Below are 9,311 nucleotides of genomic sequence, written 5' to 3'. Positions count from 1 at the left end.
CTCTTTCAGGACCCAGTTAGGCAAATCATCAGGGCCACCAGCACGAAATGTGCTAATCTCTTTAAGCTTCTTCACAACAGATGTTTCAGTAACAGATATCGGTTCGTCGTTTTCGTTATCTACGCAAGTGTCCTCCGATAAAGGAGAGTAATTTTCCATTACACTAATGAATGCTTCGTTAATCTTGTTGCACAATTCTTTGTCCTCGAGCTTTAAATCCGCGTGTAAGATAGATCTCAGGTCATGTCCACTAGCTTTGGCTGGATGGCAGAGCTGTTTTATCTCCTTCCACCAGTCGCGAGGTTTCGACTTTCGTAGGCAACATTTTCTTTGGCGGTTTACTTTATTCCTCAGAAGTTTAAATAGAGATTTCTTACCCGATGCAAGGGCTTGTTGTCTACGTGATATCAAGGACTTTAGCTGACTATTCATCCATGGACGGTCATTTATGTGGACTTTTATACACCTTTTGGGCATGATGGTATCTAAGCCATAGTTCACAATCTGCGTTAGCAAATTTAGCTTCTCTTCAGAGGACTGAACTGAGGAAATTAAATTGGACCAAGGGACTTCCATGAAAAAGCGCCCAACACTTGCTACTTTACTAGGTCTTTTATCTCTTAGTTTGATACTTTTTGTTTGGGGCTTTACTTGTTTCGTGCGGGACTTGGGAAACAACGTCACTGTGATCCGAAAGGCCAAATGGCGGAGCGGAGGTGGCATGCGAATAAAATTCCTTCAGGTTGGTAAAAATTTGATCAATGGTGTTAGGACCTCGAGTTGGAAAATCCACATGGGTTTTCAGCTGGAATTTTCTCGCGGATGATTTAAAATCAAACCTGTTAAAATCACCCGCAAGAATCACAGCACTATTGGGATATGTTGATTCCACTTTTTCCAGTGAGGATTGGAGATAGTTATGCATAGATTTTTCATCGGCATCGGGAGGATGGTAAATAATTGCTGTGATAATATTTGAGAAACCGCGTGGAAGGCGTTTAGGTCGTAACAGTGTCCACAGGACTTCATGATCTTCACTTTGTAAATCTGGAAGTGGGTGGCAAACAATGCCATTCTTTACATACAAACACACTCCACCACATTTTTTGTGTTTGCGGTCACGTCTCATTACTCGATAGCCCGAAATATTAATAGCTTCATCTGGGATTGAATCTTTAAGCCATGTTTCGGTAAAAAGTGCGATGTCTACGTCTTTCAATTTCATGAAGTAAGCAATCTCGTCGATCTTTGGGGCAAGAGACATCGTGTTTGAGAGCAACATCGAGGGAACGTAGTAAAATGCCACGGATGAAGTCTGACTTTGTTCTCCGGTTTCAGTTGATGGATTAATTCTTTTAGTTTGCTCCAGCGGCGTAGCCAGAACGATAATTGGGGGGGTCCATATTCATATATTCGTGATACGCAGGATTAATTTCTTTTCAAATCAATTGTCTTTACAGTCTGTTTACATGAATATATGAATATGGACCCCCCCAATTATCGATGCTGGCTACGCCAGTGGTTTGCTCAAATGTGTCCGCTTGAATATTTAATAAGTTCTCATAGTTGGCAAAACACTGATTCCTTCCGACTTTGATTCTTATAAATTGGTTCGATTTAATAACCTGGATACTCTTAATAGATTCCCTTGCACATCCACCACGATTTCCTCTGAATGGTTTCAATAAGCCAATCCGTTTGAGATCATTCCACACAACAGACGACAATCTATTTAGCGGCTTGTTCAATAACATCTCGCCTTGACAGCGAGTTTGTAGTTTCCATAATTTTCCAATGTTGAATAGCGAGTTCCTTGTGTAATACAGCATTATATGGGATCCTTGCAATATATAAGTGGATTTAGCAACTTATCATTTATAAAAACGACGCAAAAGCGGTAAAAACTTGGAAAATATGTGGAGCTATTAAGATGGCAGCCGTACAATGGCGCTCACAATACGTGAAATACAATACGTGCCCAGTAAGGTGAGGGTAAAATTTACAAATAACGCCCCCCTTTAGCCCCGAATACCCGCACAACCAGGTTCATGGATGCAGGCATGGGGAGGAGGTGGGATGTATGAAATTGTTTCAGAATAGTTTTTAACTTGCTTCGCCAGCTGACTTTAAGCGACTAACTAGAAATGTTTATGAGTGTGTCTTATGACAGCACCCTGAAAATAATCTAATTGTTCCATCTGTTAAATTATTGGCCTACAGCTAAAGTTTTATCTCTTCAGAGCAGATTTCCTCCACCCCTTTGGCAGAGTTGCCCATTATGATAATGAAACAAGATGACAGACATAAAATTCCTATTCGCAGGCAAATATTATATTTAATTTAAGGAATTTCCATGATAAGGAAGAACACGCGATCTTGTGCGATTTTGTCCAAAAAGATTTATTCCTGCGACTTAAATACAAATAATATTCATAGATGTATATTTTATTAACTTAACGTATTTAATGCCCTAAATATGCCCTCAATTACGTGTTTTTAAAACCTTTCTATCTAAACTCTCCGGTCGTGCCATAAACGCTATATTTACTGCTTTAACTGCAGAGACTATTCATTGGGAGTGACGATTTACTGGTTTTATACATAAAAGAAAACATCTTCTTACTATACAATTAGTGATTATGGAATAAAATACTACTCACAAAGTCGACTGAAACGTAAAACTATAGCAAAGGCTCACAAAGTTCTGCTCATCCAGGTTCAGTAACTCGATTCTACTCATACAAATATTGTACGACACAATTTAAGTATTCGAATATCAAGACATTGCTGACGTACTGCCTCGAGTATTCATTGATTCACTTGGTTGACTAGACATGGAAGCATCCATGTTGCTAAATGCAGGGTTGGTCCTCTCATTTACCAGCACTGTTTTCGGATATTGATATGATGAACTTTCAGCATATGCTCCAATTGGATAGGCTGGTTTTCCATGCTTGCTTATATCAAGACCTTGAAGACGAAATAGTGTACAAAAATGAAACTTAATATTGCAACAATTTTTTAACAGAATACGTAATTGTGAAAGATAGAACACAAATCTTCCAATCAGGAATATCCTAGCCCTGTGATTTTTAATAGGAAGAACCGTAGGAACGAGACTGACCATCATATTTTTTTTGCAACGTTTGCAAAATTTGAAAAGTGGGTATTGATAATTGGTGCATGGTCTTTTGTAAAAATCAGCCAGCGTATGTAAAACTGTTACGAGGCGTATGTGATATTACAATAAATTGTTTCAGATTTGAAAATCACCTTTCGCTTCAGCTTCAGCTGTCACTTTCAGTTTCTTGAAGAACCTGAGACTTAGAAAAAGTATTGCCGAGAAGAACGCAGACAAGACAATTATCGCAACACCACCAAGGAGATTCCAACCGAGTAATTTAAAACTGAGCTTATCACCAACATACAATATACCATCATTTTTGTCCAACAGAGGCGCGGCAAGAAGCCCCCACATTCCGCCACCTAAATGAACTGAAAAAATTTAAAGACTTTAATTCGAAGTCGCTTAAAATTCAAGGGTGCTGGTGCATGAAGCAACATCAGCACATATAGGTTATGGATATGAATTAAATAAAAAGTGGAAATGAGATTTATTTATGCATCTAACAATGCTCATCCGAGTGCGACCAAGGTCCTCAAAAATAAAGCGAAAATTGATTACCCATTTAAATGGAAATCCATTGTCAGATCTCGGAATTTTTGCAACAATTAAATTACACCTCAATTATTTTTCGTGCATGTGCCACAAATGCTCCTAATTATCTTCCACCTGTCATATTTAAACTTGTCAAAATTTTGTGGTAAGAAAGAATTGAATAAACTTATTGTTTTGAATCGCCAGCAGGTTTGTATTTTGATGAAAATAATTTCAGGAAAACGTAACGAAAACCAATTCGGATGATGAACATTTTTTCATAGAAACTACTTTCATTTCAAGTATTCCGGATCGCCCCCTATGGCAACCTGGTATGCCCAGCACAAAAACGACTCTCAATAATTATGCTTCATCATGTGATTATTTCAAATGAGATTGCCATTGCCTCATGATATGATTGAATAACCACACTTGAATTACCTGAAGTTGCCGTCACTGGATCGTCGATTTTTAAATGGAGAAGTACGATATCCCAGGCGATATAGGTGGCCCAAGCAATGAAACCGACAATAAAAGCTGCATACGGATGCATCTCGTTGCCACCGGCACTAATAGACACCTAGAAACACGCACGGATCAATTGATGAAAGATAGGGTCCACCGCGGTCGAGCCTATCATAACTAAGACGAGAAATGTTTCTGGCCATTGGCAATCACGAGTAGCTGGTTTTAAATATGCATTTAAATACGATACAATTAGAAATTAAAATGAAATGTATTACTGAATGAGCACTAAATGAATTGAATTGTAAATTTAGCGATGACTGCAGGGAAATAATTTGCTCTATCACAATGAGTTGGAATTAACATTTAGGCCAACATTGGGAAGAAGTTTTTGTACTGTTGAAAATTTTTATTCTCTAAAATTTTATACTATTAAAATGTTTTCCTATCACGTGCATGCCCTATAAGTGGTACTGTTTTTCATTGATTGGAAACTCCACCGGTTATATAACAAGATAGTCAACTATTCGGTTAAAGTAAATGAAAAGGCACATTTTTCACTTTAATCCTATCGTAACATGCCACAGCATATTTATTTTTCTCAATCTGATTAGTTTAGTTGGGGACGCAGCTAAGTTATGGAACTATTTGTTTGGAGTGAAAAAAAACCCTTGAAATTATACTACAGGCACACTTGAAATTTAGAACTTGTGTTTGCAGGAATACCGTTCGTCTAGCTGGACAATGATTTCTTCGCTGTGCAAAAGCATTATCGTTGCCGTCGGGAGGTTTCCATACGCATGAAAAATAGAACCGAACAAAACGTATAATTCGCTAATATCATCTTACCGCTCCAGTCAATGCTCCATTGATCATAGTAAGGACACTGGAGTGATGACCATAACATGTTCCCCAAGTTCGACGGATAAAAAACGCCGTCAATGCCCCACCGGAAGACGACAGTATCGTGTTGATTGCAATTAGAGCTATTGCTTCAGTGTCCCCGCGGGATGTCACGTGCCCTTGGTTTCCGCAAATCACAGCGAGAAAACCAAGCAAACAAACGTATCCTCCAAACGCAGCAAGCTAAACGCGAGGTGTACATGCACAGGGAGCCCGCTATTGGATTTTCTATTAATTAAATATTAAACACATTCTATGCAAAACGACATGAAGTGTCATCTTCCTTCATTCACTGCCGACATATTATCGCAGGCGCCAATTCGTGCGGTGCAGTGTAACCTTTATGTATATATTAATATAAGGTTGGCAACTCTTTGTCGTATTTTCACATTTACGAATTACATACCCAAATTACACATGAAAATACTCGTACTTAAACACAAAAATATACACAAAAAACTAAATCTATGTGGGAACTGACTCTCCTAAAACATTTCCGAAACATTTGTTTGTCTTTAAAGCCATTGCAAATATGTGAAATTTACGAAAATACAAACACTTTTTGGTTGAATTTTTTGAAAAGCCGTCGGGATCCCATCACCCTGCCCTACGTCACAGCAAACACGCAATATGATTGGCTTAGCTTTGAATTTTGAAATTTGTTTACGTTAACGGGACTCAACCAGCCAATCATATTGCGTGTTTGCTGTGACGTAGGGCAGGGTGATGGGATCCCGACGGCTTTTCAAAAAATTCAACCAAAAAGTGTTTGTATTTTCGTAAATTTCACATATTTGCAATGGCTTTAAAGACAAACAAATGTTTCGGAAATGTTTTAGGAGAGTCAGTTCCCACATAGATTTAGTTTTTTGTGTATATTTTTGTGTTTAAGTACGAGTATTTTCATGTGTAATTTGGGTATGTAATTCGTAAATGTGAAAATACGACAAAGAGTTGCCAACCTTATATTAATATATACATAAAGGTTACACTGCACCGCACGAATTGGCGCCTGCGATAATATGTCGGCAGTGAATGAAGGAAGATGACACTTCATGTCGTTTTGCATAGAATGTGTTTAATATTTAACTAAAAGCAAATCCAATAGCGGGCTACCTGTGGTACATGTGCAAAAAATTAATTAAATGCCTTCATGGTCGCCAGGAAAGTGTTTATGTAAAAAGTGTTTATGTATTATATAAAATTATCATATAGTTTCTCTATCCACATTACTACTTTTAAATTTTATTAAGCCATAATGCACATGATTCAAGATGGCTAAATATATATTTACGAATACGATGATTAAAAAAAATTCTTACCGGAACAGTATGTCCACCAATAGGAACTGGTTTACCACGTTCAAATCTTCCAGATCTTGATCCAATTACTGCTGAGCCTACCAAAGCCATGGTTCCTGCAGTGACATGAATTACACCACTGCCTGCAAAATCCTGCAAATGTGTAAATATAGATAGATCACAGGAAGCCAGTGATATTTCAATTTTGAATTTATTATTTTTGCTTTAAGCAGCTTCTCAGGGCAAAACAAGAATTGGTGATCAGCAATTACTTAACTTTTTCAAAAAAATTTTAACCGACTTTGGCTAAGATTTTACGATTGTGGTGTACCAGCTTAAGGTAATTTGCATATTTATAAAATATTGAAATATGTTAAGAAGTAGAAATGTATGATTGTTGTAATTCGCGTTCACAGTACAGACATTCACATGCCAAGTTCGCTTCAGCAGTCGTTTCGGAGTTTAGATACACGTCCGAAAAGAAATAATTTTTGCGCAATTGTGCCGAAGTTGATTTGAATAATACAGCGGCAAAACTCTTGCTCTTTTCTACCATAAAACTAAGCTCCAAACTAAGCTCTCATTTTGCACACTGAAGCAGATCTGTGCTGTGAACTAGACTCTATGTAAAAGACGGATATTATTATGTTAAGATATTTCGATATTTTCAATTTTATCAATAATTATGCAAAATTAATGGTGTACCACCTTAGGTATTTGATAAAAACCCAGGGTTCCTCGTCTTCCTGATAGCTGCGAAGTTTCGCCTACCTGAAAAGAGACACCTTCTCCAAGAGTTTCTTCGTCGCCTTTCTTGAGCCAGCCTTCCTCGTGCCAACACCAATGAGTAACGACGGGGTAAATGAAGCCTTCAACAAAGTGAGTTATTAGTAACGACGCAAAAGCTGCGCAAACAATCAGTTCTCATAAACTTCAGGATCGTTAAATATTATCACGGATGTTCAACAAAAGAGACCCCTCCTCTCCCCCCCCCCCCCTCAGGCTAAAAGCATTGAAATTATTTATTATTTATTTAATACTTGATCACGTGATCTGTGCAATAATAACAAGAAACCGAGCTGCATGGCTAGTAAGGTAGTAAAGTTGCAGGGGTTTCAAATTTTAAAAAGTTTTGGGGTACTCGAAAATGAATTAATTCTACAGATTAACTTAGAGTGTAAGCACCGTGCGAGGATACTAATTTCGCCCGGAGGTTAGGAATTACACCCGGGTATTGTGACAGAACATAACGGGATCAAAAGTTGTCAAAATTCTATGCCATGGTCGTTGGATGCCGGTTTTGTTACTTATGCGCTTGCGCGAGATTTAAATGAGTGGAAGCTGATCAGCAACTTTCTGACTGGCTGAAAATTCGTGTTTCAATGATAACGTCAGCATTTTATTAACTGCAAATTTGGAAACGTTTTTTATGAAACTGCTTTTAAAGTGCCTATATCACTCGTGGGATCTTTATACATTCGAAAACAACGTAAAAAGTTAGTTAATATATTAAAAAACATTTTTTGATTTAGTGCAATAATTTCGAAGATACAAGCCTCTAAACTAACTGCGGTTCCTGAGTCCCAACCTCCTGGGTTTAAACACGGCTATTCAATTTGAAACTGCCCATTGTTTACAGGAGCCTGGGACTCAGGAATTGCAGGTAGTTTAAAGGCTAGTATCTTCAAAATTAGTGCACTAAATCAAAAACTTTCTTTAATGTATTAACTAACTTTTTACATTCTTTTCAAATGCATAAAGATTCCACCAGTGATATAGGCACTAAACATTATTATTACATGCCAAATAAAATGGGTTTAATTAAAAATCCAATGAAAATCATCATTGGGATCCAATGATCTAAAACAAAGAAGGTTTCCCTTTAAGTTTAAAAAGCGGAAAAGAAACGATTTATTCTTTATATAAAGCTTTCAAATGTTTTAAATCGGTACGTGTCTATATAGTATAGTTGCTTATAATATACTGTGTTCGCTGTATGAAGAAGGATGAAGTTTATTTATATAATTATGAGCTGGATACGTTGTTTTCTAAAGTCATAATAAAAATATTATTAGGCTACGAAAGGCTTTTACATCATCGCTTAAACTTCAAAAAGGGTTTTTTAAAACCAAAATTTCTATTTTATTGTAAAAAGTCGCTTCAAAATCAAAGCTTTCACAGTCAACGGCATATGTAAAGAATATTTTGAGGTTCTGTATATTGAAGATTTTTTCACTGTTTTGATGTTTTTCTGAAGCCTCAAATGTTGAAATTTTAAGCCAGTTACCTAAGATGGTAGGGTCTAAAAACGCCTGTGGAGAACGGGTTACATCACCCTCAATCTTGTATATACCAAATGATAAGAATATTGGCTATCGACGCTTTGCCTTTGAGTCATCCATAATATAAACTTGTTGTTATAGTTAGAACAATCTAAAGGTTCCTAATAGCATCAACTTACCTGACATCAATACCGTAAACAGCGTGTACACGGTAAAGTTTGTCCTTTCGGCGAGAGCACCACTTACAATCGAACAGGTGAAGGCAGCGAGGGTGAAGTGCAACAACCAATGAACATAGATATTAGTTGATTCAAGAAGGTCCGACAGGGCGAAATTACTGTGGCTAAGAAACAGATTACTTTTCTCTCCCCACGCAAACGCGTAACCAAACAACCAATACATCAGTGCGCAAGTGACTAGAAAAAAACCGGAACAATGTAGACTCGGAGGCCTGACACGAACTTGGGTATCAAATTCACATGTCATTACATTATATTATACTTCACACTTTGAGAACGCCTAGTCAGAAAAACTTGCAATTATATTATCACGTAATTCTAGGTGTTTGCAAAAAGATAATCTGGATTACATTTGGGGTCCACAAATTCAGAAATTTAAAACTCAGTTCATTTAGTGCTCATTCAGTAATACATTTCATTTTAATTTCTAATTGTATCGTAATTAAAAGCATATTTAAAACCA

At 37.2% G+C, this 9,311-nt stretch overlaps 1 long non-coding RNA gene across 1 annotated transcript; it reads right to left on the bottom strand.

The window, feature by feature from the left end:
• Nucleotides 1–6,278: 6,278 nt before the first annotated feature.
• LOC114534844 lies at nucleotides 6,279–8,915 on the bottom strand. Its single transcript, XR_003688167.1, has 3 exons — nucleotides 8,789–8,915; nucleotides 7,099–7,196; nucleotides 6,279–6,480 (listed from the first exon to the last, which is right to left on the bottom strand). It is a non-coding gene; the product is annotated as an uncharacterized LOC114534844 (long non-coding RNA).
• Between the last annotated feature and the right edge of the window lie 396 nt (nucleotides 8,916–9,311).

This window comes from Dendronephthya gigantea, unplaced genomic scaffold (genome assembly GCF_004324835.1).
Source record: "Dendronephthya gigantea isolate DGI-Jeju-01 unplaced genomic scaffold, DenGig_1.0 000108F, whole genome shotgun sequence".
Taxonomy (NCBI): Eukaryota; Metazoa; Cnidaria; class Anthozoa; order Malacalcyonacea; family Nephtheidae; genus Dendronephthya; species Dendronephthya gigantea.
Note: the sequence above shows the minus strand (reverse complement) of the source record. Positions and strands in the feature narration are given on the sequence as shown.